Consider the following 13,189-nt stretch of genomic DNA (forward strand, 5'->3'; position numbering starts at 1 on the left):
GCATCAGTGCTAGGGGAGGGTCCATGAATATTCATACATCACATGAATATTCATGAGTGAGCCTGAGCCTCCTCTCCACCCCCTTGCCCTTGGGCGCCCCCAGAGCTCTCTTCTCCATCGACCCTGACCTGCAGGCGGCTGTACGTCCATCGTCCATCCATCCGCAGGGACCACTGGCTGCCCCCAGGGAGACCCTGGTCCAGGGAGGCCCTCACCTGGGTGGGGATGACCCCGGGCCTGGGCCTCAGCTCCCATCTCGACCTTGAACCTACAATGGGGGCCTCAGTTTCCCTGCCAACCCCCGAGGGCTCCTTTGTGCTGGGGACAACGCTGGAGGTTTGGGTTCCCCGAGGCTGTGCCGGGCCAGCAGTCGGGTGACTTGGGACGGTCACCAGATGGGCCCGGGGTCCAGTGTCCCTGCTGCCTCGGCCAGGGGATGCTCAGCTGGCCGTCCCCTGCTTAGAGATGGTGGGTGGAAGAGAGGTGCGGGGGCTGCAGGCACAACAGAGGGGGTGTTGGGGCCCCGGCAGCTGGGGCACAGGGGCATGGAGGGGCTGGGAGACCCTGGGCCAGCGGGTTGGGGGCGAGCGGGGCCTTCACTGTCTGGGGTCGGCCTGCGGGGAGGAGCCCAGCCGCACGGCTCACGCTGCCTGACCTTGGACAAGCCCTCGGCTCTGGGCCTCGGTGTCCCCTTCTGTGCGGGCCCTCCCCAGGTGTGCCCCAGGCCCAGTCGCCCTCGCCCTGCGTGGGACAGCCCCGCTCTGAGGCCGTGTGGCCTTCGTCCAGAGGGGACGCGGCCTGGGGAGCCGTGACACTGCCGCAGAGGCCGGCGCCGCGAGGCTCCGGAGGCCAAGCCCTGCTTGTCCCTGGTGCCCTGCCCAGGCCTGCGAACTGCCAAGAGCCGGCTGCCTGCTGGCTCCAGACCACTGCGGGCTGCTCCGCTCCCCGGCGCCTCTGCGCACGCGGAACCTCGGCCACCCTGCACCCCCCGGGGCTTACCCGACCCACCCCTTCCTGGGTGCCCAGCCCCGTCACCCACTGCGGGACCCTCCTCAGGGGCTCAGGGCGGCCCCGTGGCCCGCTGTCAGGTGGAGCGCCCACTTCGTGCCAGGGGTTTTGCCTGGCTCTCAGGCTCCAGGCTCCAGGAAGCCCCGGTGCGAGGCCCCATCCTTGCTCAGGAGTGGAGTGGATCGGAGACCCCCGGCCCCGGAGCCTTCAGCATGCACGCTGGCGCCGTCCTGAGCCCTGCCCCGCCCTCACCGCGGCGTGTGCCCAAGGTCACGCAGGGAACCAGTGGAGCCCGGCCCGCCTCACTGCCGCGTCTGCGCTTCGGGCCCCTTCCGGGTGGGGGCCCACGGGTGCCGCTGGCCCTGGGGGTCGAGCTGTCCCTGAGCCCCGCCCTCTCCATGTGGTCGGCCCGCGTGTGTTCGCCCCCGTCTTCCCAGGGGGCCCCCGCGGCCGCCGCCAACATCTGTGGGGACACGGCCGAGGAATGCCTAATGAGGGCTCCGACGGCCCTCCGCGGCGCGGCGGGACAGATGGGCCATCATTGCCCGTCTTCATCAATTACCGGCTCCCAGGCCCCGGCTGGTCAGCCGTTTGGGGAGGAAGAACCGGCCCCCGTTGAGCCCAGCGTGCGCTCCCCGCCCCCCGCCCCCACGGCTCCCTGTGAAGCCACAGCCGTTTCCGGATCTGTGGGGTCCCTGGGGCGCCGGCCAGGCGAGGAGAAGCCAGTGTGCAGCTGCCACCTGCCGAGGGGCCCGGGAGAGGGTCTCGTGCAGGATGGTCAGAAAGGGCCCCTGGGACCGGGTCTCCGCACGAGCGCCGGCAGGGAGGCGCCGGGACCCAGCCCGGGGTTGAGGCTGCCTGGGAGCCCACCCTGGACCCTCTCTGCCGGGCACGGCCCGCCTCTGGGAGTGAGTGTGTGTTCCCCGCCCCCACACTCAGGCCCTTGCCCAGGGAAGGCCCTGGGGCCCAGAGAAGTCGTCACAAGCCTGTGGCTGGGATGTGTGTGCCCCAGCCACAGCATTGCTGATCAGGCAGGGGCTCCCTCAGGCTTTGGGGCCCCACAGTCCCGAGCCCAGCCCTGCCTCCGACGTGCCAGGACGCCAGACGCGTCCCTTCCTGTCCCTGGGCCTCACGTCCCCGTCCGCAAAGTAGGGGTGTAGCAGCGCCTCCCCGTCCGCGCCTGGGTGGTGATGTGCGCCAAGTCCCCACTGCCTGTGGCCTCGGCGAGGGGTGAATGTGTCCTGCCAGACCCCCAGAAAGAAGGGATAGAAGGTGCATCGGGGAATGGGGCCCCCAGGTCAGACAGGTCCTGGGCGGGCACTGGCCCAGGACTCTGGGGAACGGGGAGCTGAGGGCCAAGGTCGGGCTGCGTGGCTCCCAGAGCTGGTCTCCCTCACCCAGGACCCCGAGGTCCTTTCCATCAGGGCTCAGGACCGGCGGGGGGGGCTCCCTGTCAGGGGCCTTTCCCTGCCTCCGGGCAGGCGAGGTCTGGGAGCCACTGATGCAGAAGCAGAAGCTGGGACAGTCCCGCTGGCGTGGGTGCTGCGTGGGGTGGGGGAGGCAGCATGGAAACGTGGGCATTCAGCACACGAGTGAGTGCGGGGGTGGGTTTCGACCCCCGTGGCACGGAAGAGTTCACACAGGTCGAGTGCTTACACACAGTGAGGACTGCGCGCAGTGGGGTTGTGGGGGCGGCCACGTGAGTTGCAGCAGCTCAGCGGGGCCGCGGGCCCAGCGGGGTTTGCACTGGGTTCGAGAGCACGGGGCCGGATGAAGCGGTCTTGGAAAAGCAGGATGAACTCATGTGTACGAGCCGTGGACATGAACTCAAGGTGGGGAATGTGGGTGGGAGGGGGTGTGCAGGGTGGAGGGGAGTGAAGGGGGGGAATGGGACAACTGCAATAAAATATATTTAAAAATATAAAGAGGCATTACCCACTAAAAAAAGAAAAGCGGAACAAAGTCAGAGAACCCGCGTGTCAGTCGTCGGGACGTCCGCAGCGTCCAGACAGGGGCACTGGTGGGAGGAGACGTGTTTGTCCACGGGGTGGACCTCGGGGCAGAAACACACGCTTACCTGCACCGTCGCTGCATTTCCGACGAGGAGCCAGACTGTGCCACGGGGAAAGAACAGTCTTTTCAGCCAACGGAGCTGAGGACACGGGACGTCCCCACACAGTGGACTGAAACCCAGGCCCTGCCTCATACCACATGCAGGATGAACTCCACGCCCTGGCTGGCGTGGCTCAGTGGATTGAGCGCGGGCTGCGAACCTGAGGGTTGCAGGTTTGATTCCCAGTCAGGGCACATGGCCCTGGGGTGCAGGCCGGGTCCCCAGTGGGGAGCCACGTGAGAGGCATCCACACACTGATGTTTCTCTCTCTCTCTTTCTCCCTCCCTTTCTCTAAAAATAAATACATAACACCTTTAAAAAGAATGAACTCCACGGATCAAAGACTAACTATTAGAGCTACAGCTGTAAAACTGGAAGGAAACCCGGAAGCAAGTCTCACCTCAGGCGAGGCTTCTCAGCTGGGGTCCCCAAAGCGCCCGTGGCAGAAGGAAGAACCGGACTTCATGGCGACAAAGACTCCTGCGCCCTGAACAGCTCCAGCGAGAACATGAAAAAGCAGCCCACAGGCAGGGAGAACACATGTGCAAATTACGTGTCTAACTAGGGGCTTGTGTCTGGGTGGTACGAAGAACTCGTACCTCGGTAATAAGAAGATAAATAACCCGATTTAAAAATGGGCAGAGGACCTGAATAGACGTCTCCCGTGGAAGACGTGTAAATGGGCAGGACACTCGTGGAAGGAAGGGTTTGCCCCCGGGGACATGCGGATGACGCCACGGGAAGACAGCCCCCCCCCACCGGGCAGGCTGTCGTCCACGGGTGGGATCGTGACCCGTGAGGCCAGGATGCGGAGGGACTCCCAGACGCCGGGGGCGGCAGGGCCAAAGCCACACCCCCCTCGGCGCACAGTCCGGTGCTTCTTCAAACTGTTCATGGCAGAGCCAGCACACGACCTACAGGTGTGCACTAACGCCTCCCAACGAAATGAACACACAGGTTCGTGCGAAGACTCGTCCGTGAGTGTTCGGGGCGGCTGGCTCACAGCATCCCCAAGTGGCCTGAAGGCGCGCCGGCTGGCGCGTGGGCGGGGAACTGGGCCCCGCCCCTGCGGCGGCGATCAAAGGGGCATAAACGCCAGGGATGCGCCGCCGACACGGACGCCTCTCCAAACCCGCGCTCAGGGGAGGAAGCCCGCCGGAAAGACGGCGGGTGCGCTGTGGACGCGCGGGTGAGCGCGCTCTGTGGAGACAGGACGTGGCTGCCCAGGGCTGCGTGTGCAGTGGGGTGCGGTGCGGAGTGACTGCTAATGGGGAGGGGTTTCCTTCTGGGGTGAAAAACGTTGTAAGATGAGATTGTGGAGGTGACGGTGCTATAGAACAGGCCCAAGGGGGGTTTATGATATGCTATTACGGAAAAGACCCCCTTTTTCTTGGGTGGTTCCCCACCCCCCGTACGAGGTTCGCTTTGTCCACCGCCAGAGGAAAGACGTCTCTCAGTGCCAGAGATTGGTGGAAAGGAAAATAATTATTTATTTGAAAGTTATACAGACTTAGAGTAATGAGGTAATGTCTTTGTTAAAATACTAGAGTCCTTTAGAACACCCACTGACTCACTCATACAGTCCTTCCTTCTCCCCCTGCCCAGTCCGGGGCACCGTATCTCAGGAAAAGAAGCAGAAGTCCGTGACTCAGGCTCCCGGCACCATCAGCTGTGTCGCCGCCACGATCTCCAGTTAATCCGAAGCCATGCGGCACCTTCTCATGGCCCGCCAGCAAGAGTCCTTGCACCCCCTTTCTTCCAGGCAAAGTCTCTCCTGCTGCCTAAGCCTCGTGGCAAAAGGGAGCACCCCCAAGCCGTGTGGCTCTCCCCTCACACGGCTGCCACCTCTGGGTTTAAATCCCCGCGCCAGTCTTCCTCTGCAGCCCCATCCCCAGCTCCTCCCACAATCAGTTACACCTGCCGGTGTTCCTGTGTCCTTCCAGCTTTCCTGCGCTGCCATAGTAAGTCCGGGGAGGCGTGGCAAGGAGCCAATCATCTCCAAGCTCTCATAGGGGCGCTGTAACCAGGGGGAGCTGTTCCCCAGTTATACAGCCTGGGTGGAAGTCACTCCCATCCCCCTGGCTCAGAGCATGGCCACAGCTGTTTAACATGTCCATGAGACCAGTTAAAGGTTACGGATATGGTAAACGACCGTTCCAGAGGTTAGCTGCAAGGCTGTTGCTGTGCAAAACAGCTCCCAATGGCCCTGCCCCACGTGTCCCATCCCCCAGCTGAGACTGGTGGGGTGAGGACACCCTGAGTTCTGGACCCCGTTGCAGATCCCTACTCGGGGCCCCCCTCTTGGCTGCACCCTGCTACAATTCTGTGAATGTGCCGGAACCCATCGAGTTGTACATCGTTAATGGGTGGATCGTGCGGCGTTTGTTACACTGTAAGAAAGCTGTTTAAAAAGCAGCCCTGGGGTCTCCTCGGTGGAGTCTTGGTGACCCGTGGAGTTCAGTCCTGTCTCCTGTGAGCGCAGCGGGGAGGACCAGATGAGATGGCAGATGGGAAGCCATTTTTCATTTGAGTTTTGTGTCTTGTCTTCAAATTTACTGCACAAGGACAGGCCTGCCCGCCCTGCGGAGGTCACAGGACAGACGCGGGTGCACGCGGAAGTTCAGCCCCACTTCTGGGGGGAGGGAGACATCCACTGTCCCCCCCCCCCCCGCCCCGGCGGTGGCCACGCGGGCACGTTCCTCCAAAGTCAGGGAGCTGTGCCTGCAACTGTGAATGCCCCTGTTTGCCAGCCAACGACACATTTACAAACACTTCAGAGGAAGTCCCCTCCTCCCCTTCCTGGGGTCCTGCCCCTCCCATTTCCGAAGGGAGGCACCCAGCTCCGCCTACAGGCGTACCCTGGCGGGGGAAATCCCGAGTCGCACTCTTTTGCGCACCGCGTAAGAGAACGTGCTACACACATCGTCCCGCGGATGAAGATTCTCAGAGACCAGCCCCAACCCGCCCCCGCTCACACGCCTGCCCGCGTCCGGGCCTGGACGTGCGCGATGCGGCCAGGCGTCCACCAGCGGCGGGCACCAGGGTGCTGCAGCCACTGCTGTTATTAAGAGCGCTTCAGCGAGCGAGCTTGTGCGCGGCGACCCTGTTCCCACGTGGGCGCAGTGTCTGCAGGGCAGATTCCTGGAAGACAGCGCTGGGCCGAGGGACACGTGTGTTTGGAATGAGAACACCGTCTCCCCGCTTCCGGGAGCAGCTGCCTCCCAGCCCCCCTGCAGCTGGCAGCGCGACCCGGTCTGTGCCCATCTGACAGTTTTATTTTTATTTTTCCCATCAGATAGCTTAAATGTGCACTTTTCCACATGCCCGAGTGTCCTTTTACACATCTTTCTCCATTCATTACCTCTGCCCATGTGTTTTTCTTCTTGGGTATGTGTCCTATTGATTTGCAAATACTGTTTATATATGGGGGCTCTCTGCTCAGGGTGGAAGTTGGATATGTTGTTTCTTTCCAACTTGTGTTTTCACCTGTGGCCCTCCCCGCTTTCCAGCACAGGTGACCGGCAGGCCTGCCTGGGTCACTTACTCCCACGCAGGCCACCCCTAGAGCAGAGAGGGGCCGGCTGCAGAGTGCAGACACCCTGGAGTCCCCGTTGATTCGGAAAGCATGCTGGTTGCCCCTCTGACCGGTCAGGTGGCACTGAGGCCGGTCTGCCGGGCTGCTCCGAGGAACACACAGCCCCAGCGTGTTGAGCATTTGGCTAGGGAATCTGAGGGCGCCCAGGGGCGTGGGCCCACTGGGGAAGGTGCTGGTCCCACGGCCCCAGACCTCGAGGACCCTCACTGCCCTCCCTCACCCCTCCCAGAGGGCCCTGGGGCGCGTCCTGAGGTGGGGGTTGCCAGCCCAGCTCCTGTGCAGCTGGAGGCCTGGTCTCTTGGGAGGCGGGAGACGCTACTCACACCCACTTCTGGGGGTTGCAAGGACGGACGGACGGACGGACTGACGCACGCAGCAAGCACGGGCTGGGCCGGGAGGTGAGCAGGGCAATTCCGTGGCGGGGGTGGGGTGGGTGCTGTGGGTTAGGTGTGGACTGGGCTGTACTGATCCGGGGCATATGGGGCAGGATGCCAGGGCAGCTGGCTGTACCAGCCACAGGAAACGGCTGCTCAGCGGCCTGGGTGACTGCGGCTGCCCAGGAGGCAGCTCCGGGCCACTGGCCCAGGCCACAGAGACCCCGGGCCAGCCCCCGCCCCCCTACCCCGTCTCATGCGCAGGGACTGAGGGACAGGACAGCCCGCAGGCAGTGCTTCGTCCTTGACTGTCGTCCTCCTGTCCGAGGGTCCCGTAAAGATGGCGGTATCTCCTGCGCACCCCCCGCCCCCTTTGGGGCCTTCGCTGTCTCACGGGGGCACGGGGTCGTGTCCTGAGCGCGGAGGGAGTTTGTGGGCTGTGGAGAGGTCGCTGCGCGCTGTGGACCGGACTGAACTGCAGCCCCTGCGCGCTGCCCTCGCCCGGGACAGCCTCTGGCCCGGCTGACCCCAGCCTCACGCACCACTGTCCCAGGGCTCCTCCCACCGCCAGCACCCAGGGTACCCTCCACCCGCCAGCGGCCCCTCCCCTGTGCCGCGGCGGGCCCGCAGCCTGTGCCCTGTGGGAGGAGACGGCGGGGCCCCGACTCGGCGCAAGGGGCGTGTCCCGAGGGTCCCACGCGGCTCCGGCTGGGGTCCCGGCCCGCAGCTCCGAACCCCGCGGCTCGGGAGGCAGAGCGCACGCTGTGCCGGGCGGGGGCGCTCTTGAGCCTGGTTTGAAATTTTCGCCCGACGCGTCCGCCGCAGGCTGGGCAGGGCCGGGGTCCAGAGCGACACCCCAGGCCCGGCGCGTGGCCGCTCCGCGCGGGCCGCAGGCCGGAAGCAGGCTGCTGATTTAGAACCTAGTTTAGAGGTCGATGGAGCAATTTCGGACGCTCAGGGGTTCAGGAGGCGAATGAAGGGGAACGGGGGTCGGTGGGAGGGAAATCCGCGGAACCGAACCTCCCGGGAGTCGGAGGGAGCCTGGGCGGCCGCGGCCCCTCCCCTCCTCCGGCCCAGCGCGGGGCGGGCAGTGGGAGGGCAGTGGGAGGGCAAGTCCCCGCAGCCCGACCACCCTCTCGCCCGCACCCCGGCGTGCGCGCGCCCCCGCGGGCTGGGGATTTGCACTCGCGGACGCGCGCGCTCACACAGGGTCCGGCTTAGGGTCAAGTTTCACGCGATTCCCAGGCCTGCGTGTACACGGCGGGGTCCACGGGCGCGTGCACGCGCCCCCCCAGGCGCCCACCTCCCGTCGCCACCACGGGTCCAGACTCCCAGACCTTCGGGGGTTTCTGCTCCCGGTGGTGGCTGGGCCGGGGGCAGGGGGCGCTCGAGGCCGCCTCTGGGCTCCCCAGGCCGCCGCCACGGCGCGCTCCAACTTCCCTTCCCGTGTCACCCCTGCGGGCCCCCCCGCCCCACCCGGGTCCACCGACGTGCGGGAGCGACACGGCCGCCGCTCCTCCGGCCGCCCCCGCCCCTCCTCCACCCGCCCTGCTGCGCTTCCCCACCGCACCTTGCAGCGCGCTCAGGAGAATGTGCTACAACCTCGGCGCTGCCGCCGCCGCGCTCGCGCTCGAGCCGGAGCCGGAGCCGCCCGGCCCCTCGGCGCCGCCGCCTCCCCGCCTGCCCGGTCGGCCCCGGGCTCGGAGCGCGCGGTCCCCGCCGCCACCCCGCGCTCGCCCCGCGCTTGACGCAGTGAGCGCTGCAGCCGGGCTCCCGCCGCTCCGCTCCGGCCCCGGCGCAGGCCGAGCCCAGCCCGGCGGGCTCCGGGAGGGGCGGGCAGGGCGCGAGGGGGAGGAGATCTGTCTGGAGCCCGCGAGCCCGGAGGAGGAAGAGGAGGAGGAAGGAGGGGAAGCCGTGGCGCTCTGGGGTCCTGGGCACGCACGCTTCGCCCGCCGCGGCCGTGCCTCCAGCCCGGGGCCCGCACCTCGGCCCAGGTAGGAAGGGGGTTCGGGGGGAGGGTCTGCGCGGGCGGGGGTCTCTGGTGCCGCAGCAGCGCAGCCAGCCTGTCCCCGCCCAGGGAGGAGGCGGGGAGGGATGCTTCCTCCGGGGCAGCCGCGGGGGCGGGAGCGGGTCCCCAGCCGTTCTCCGAGCCCGGCCGCCCCAGCCCCCGCGCCCTTCCCCGAGCGGCAGCGCCGGGGCCGCGTTTCTCCTGCCCGCGGGGCTTTGTCTGCGGCTCGTGGGGTCCGCGATCCGGACTCCGCCCCTACCCCCGGGTTCCCAGGCCGGTGCCCCCGAAGTTAGCGGTCGCCGAGCCCCAGCCGGACAAACTTCCCTCCCCTGCGCCGCGGCTCACAGGGCGGGGACTCCTCGCCCCTCGGGCTTGGAGGCGCCGCGGGGACCCCGAAACTTTCCTGAGCGCAGAGAGAGCGAAAGGCGGGCTGGGCAGGGGGCGGGGGCGCACGGTGGGCGTCGCGGCGCCCCAAGCTGGTCCGGAAACCCTCCATCGGGACCCTGTCTGGTAGTTGAGAGCACGCAGGGAGTGGACCGTGGGGACCCGGCCTTCGCACCTCCCGCGTGGATGGGGCCGAGTGCCTCCCCGCGCCGCCGCCGGACTCTCGGAGGGGTGGTGACAGGACACCCCGGGCCCAGTCCGGTCTCTCCGCCGCCGCGGAGCTGGGGGGATCGACCCGCTCTCGGGGATCAACGGGCACCCGCAACCCGAGCCTCAGCCGGGCAGGAAGCCGTGCCGCTGGGCTGGGCTGGGCTGCAGGCTGGGGAGCGACCCCCGGCCGCGAGCTGGCTCCTCCCCCGCCACCAAGGTCTCCACCCTGCCGCCCTTCCCTCCAAGCCCCCTGCCCTCCTCCCTCTGCCTCCTCTCCAGTCTCGGGGTGTCGCCCCCCCAACTTTTTCCCTTCTCGAACTACGTGGTGTGGCCTGTGGTCGCCCATCAGTCGGGCTCTGGGCCGGGTGGGTCGGCAAGCATCCGGCACCGTCCTTGGGAGCCCCTCCTTCAGGGCGGGGCGGGGTCCCTGGAGCCCCCAACTCGGCTGCTCTTCTCCCCCCAATGCACCACCCTCCTCCGTCGCCACCTCTCCTGGGCAGCGGTGGGCAGTGGGGTGCTGCCGGGGCAGCCTGGGGGTGTGGAGAGCAGAGGGGACCCGCGAGGCTCCCCGGAGGGTTTGGGGTGTAGCCTGGCTGCACAGCTGGGCGCAGGTGACGTCCTGGTGGCTCTCCTTCCAGCGTCACCCTCCTGCACCCCACCCCAAACTTGAGTGGACTGGAGGAGTGGGGGTGGTGGGGGTTGTGGGGAACTTGTTCCCTCCCCCCGGTCTGCTGAGCCCAGCACCAAGCAGCGTGGGGCCTGGATCCCCGGACTGGCACCCGAGACCCCTCTGTGGGCTCTGGGACCCCGGTGGCCCCCGCTGCAGCCGCACAGCCTCTGCGAGTGAGGTGAGGGCTCTGTCCGTCCTCTCCCCAGCCAGCGCCGGGTCTGGGGGCCGGCAGGGCCCCCCCCCCCGTGAAGCACAGTGTGGGGTCCCTGACAGATGTCCTCACCGCTGTTGAAGCCCATGTCTCCGTGACAGGATTAATGACATGCACACAGGCCGCCAGTGTGTGCGGCCCCGGGGGAGGGGTGACCCAGCTGAGGCTGGGGGGCAGGTCCAAGCCCGAGAGAGCGGGGCAGCGCCGAGGACCCGTGGCCAGTCCTGCTCCGGCCGGCCCCTCATGCCCCTCACCGTGAGCTGGCTCCCTGGTCTCCGAGTATGGGCACTTCCATTTGACCTCTGAGCTCCTCCGAAGACCCTTGACCTTGAGCGCCCACAGACCTGTGAGGCAAGTGCTGGTCAAGGGCCTGGGGCCATCGTGTCCGCGCAGGCAGGGGCTGGGCACCTGTGCCCGGGGTGTCACGGAAGGTCGTGATGTGACTCAGGGCAGGCACCTCGCACTGCCCCCGAGACTCTGGGACGCCCGTGTGGCACCCGGCCGGCACTTCCCGAGCCGGAGCTGCTCAGCTAGTGGGCCTGGGGAGCGGCGGGCAGGGCAGCAGGGGTCGGGGCACCTCTGGCCGGTTTGCCCAGGGGAGGCTGCCGGGGCCCACGCTCCCTTCTGTGTGCCCAGTGCACAGGGCCGGCGGGGCCAGGGGCTGGGCGGCCGCTGGTGGGACCTCTGGGGAGTGAGCAAGGGCCCCGTGGTGCCGGGAGGACTAGCTCCTCTCCAGTGGGCGCTGCAGCTGTGGGGTGGGGCTGGGGGGTGTGTTTTGGCCACAGGGAGGAGGGGTCGGTCCTCACCGGCTCCATCCCCTGCGCCCAGGCCTGGCATTTCTGAGGCTTGCAGTGCGGGTCTGGTGACAGATGAGGGCCTGCCCTTGGCCTGCACCTGCTGGGCAGGGGTCAGGGGAGGGGGCGGTGCCGGGAGATTCCCACCGGCCGACTGCCTGTCTCCCTGCGCCTCCCCCTGCCCTGGACTGCGGGGGGTGCGCGCCCCCAGAACCTGCGTGCAACCCCGGGGCACAGAGGCTTCTGTCCCAGCCCCCCCCCCCCCCATGGCTCTGCACCGCCCTCAGAGAAGTCTGGCGGGCAGGCAGGGGCGCCGCTCGGGGCCCACTCCCCCTGCCCCACCACCCCTCCGCGCCCAGCCCCTGTAGGGCGCTCGGGCTGTGGCGGCTCATTCACAGCCTTCTCCGTCCCCACACACTATAGGGCTTATCTTGATTTGCTGCCTTTGAATTGAGTCAACTCTTTTGTATGCTCGGTGAATTGCCCAGCTGCTGGCGGGAGCGGAGAGCGTGCCGGGGGTACTGAGGCCGGGAACCAGAGGCGGGCGGGGGACAGGAAGCGGCGAGGGGCGCGCGCGCCGCGGGGCCGGGCCGGGCTGCGCGGGGGGACCGAGCCGCCCACCCCCCGGGGCTGCCGAGGGCTCTGCCGGGGCGAGGAGTCCGGACGGGGGACGCTCCGTCCCGGGGGTGGGGGCTGCCTTTCGGGCGAGCCGCGGGGCCTCGCTGGGCTCGGTCTACTCGCCTGCGACGAGCAGAAGGGGTTCCCGCAGACGCGGGTTTCGAGGGTCAAACTCAGCGGCGGAGTGTGGGAGGGCCCCCCAGAGGCCTCCCGGAGGTTGGGGCGAGTGAGGGAAGGCAGGGGGCCAGGGTTGGGGGGCGCCCGGCCCTGCCGGTGCCCCGCCCTCGGCGGCCCCTGCCCCTCGGTCCCCGCCTTCTCGCACGTGGGCCGGGCCGACCGGACCGAGAACCACTTGGCTTTGCTTTCTGTGAGGGGGTCGCGGGTGGTGGCTCAGCCAGGCCACAGCTGTGGCGCGTTCCCCCACCCGGAGCACCGCCCCCGCCGCGCCCCTGCGGGGAGGGTGGGAGGGCAGGGTGGGACCGCGAGGAAACCTCCCAGCCCTGCCCCCTGCGCTCCCGAGCCGCGGAGGGAGGGAGCGCGGCGGCGAGGAGGCCCGGCGCGCGGAGGGGGCTCGGCAGGGAGGGGACGAAGGGGAGGGCGAGCCTCGGAGCCGGACTCGAGCGGGAGGAGCGAGGGGGAGGGAGCGGAGCGCGGAGGGAGGGCGCGCGAGAACAGGGCCCCCCCTGCCCGCGAGGCGAGGGGCGGGGCCGCGCGCGGATCGATGGGCGAAGCTGGGGAGGAATTTCAATCCCCGGAGCGAAGTTAGAGCTTGAAGGACGGCGGCGGCGGCGGGCGCAGCACCAGGACGGCGGCGGCGGTCAGGTAAGCGTGGAGCCCGCGGCGCCGGAGTCGAGAGCCAGCAGGGCCGGGGCGCGGGACTCCTGCCACTCGCCGGCCGGCGCGGCCGACCCCCACCTCGCGCCCCCGTTCTCTCCCTGCGTCCCCGGCCCTGGTGCGCCCCGGGCCCCGCGCGCCCTCCGAGCGCAGCGGGCAAAGTTGCAGGAACTTGGAGACGGTGGAGCGGGCGCCCGGTTCAGCCCGGCAGAGCGGAGGGGTCTGGGTCGGGGTCCCCGGACCTCCCCAGTCGCTGAGGCACCGCGCACTGCCGCTCTCTCGCCGGGACCTGCTTCTTCCTTCGCCCCCACCCCCGCCGTCCGCAGCCGGCCCGACGCCCCAGAACTGCCGCTCCCTGCGCTGCACCCCC

The 13,189-nt window shown here is 68.2% G+C and overlaps 1 protein-coding gene across 2 annotated transcripts in view; it reads left to right on the forward strand.

Annotated features, from left to right (window-relative positions):
• Nucleotides 1-8,953: 8,953 nt before the first annotated feature.
• The window catches only part of ELFN1 (extracellular leucine rich repeat and fibronectin type III domain containing 1), a 40,946-nt gene continuing 36,710 nt past the window's right edge, over nt 8,954-13,189 (forward strand). Inside the window, exon 1 of one of the 2 annotated variants that reach the window (XM_045824536.1) lies at nt 8,954-9,084. The gene's annotated coding sequence lies outside the window, so the exon portion shown is untranslated. Of the gene's footprint in view, nt 9,085-12,749; nt 12,808-13,189 lie in introns of those variants that run through there. The other variant, XM_045824541.1, reaches the window with a different exon arrangement.

Source organism: Phyllostomus hastatus, unplaced genomic scaffold, assembly GCF_019186645.2.
Source record: "Phyllostomus hastatus isolate PE091 unplaced genomic scaffold, TTU_PhHast_1.1 phas_contig_150, whole genome shotgun sequence".
In the NCBI taxonomy this organism is placed as follows: Eukaryota; Metazoa; Chordata; class Mammalia; order Chiroptera; family Phyllostomidae; genus Phyllostomus; species Phyllostomus hastatus.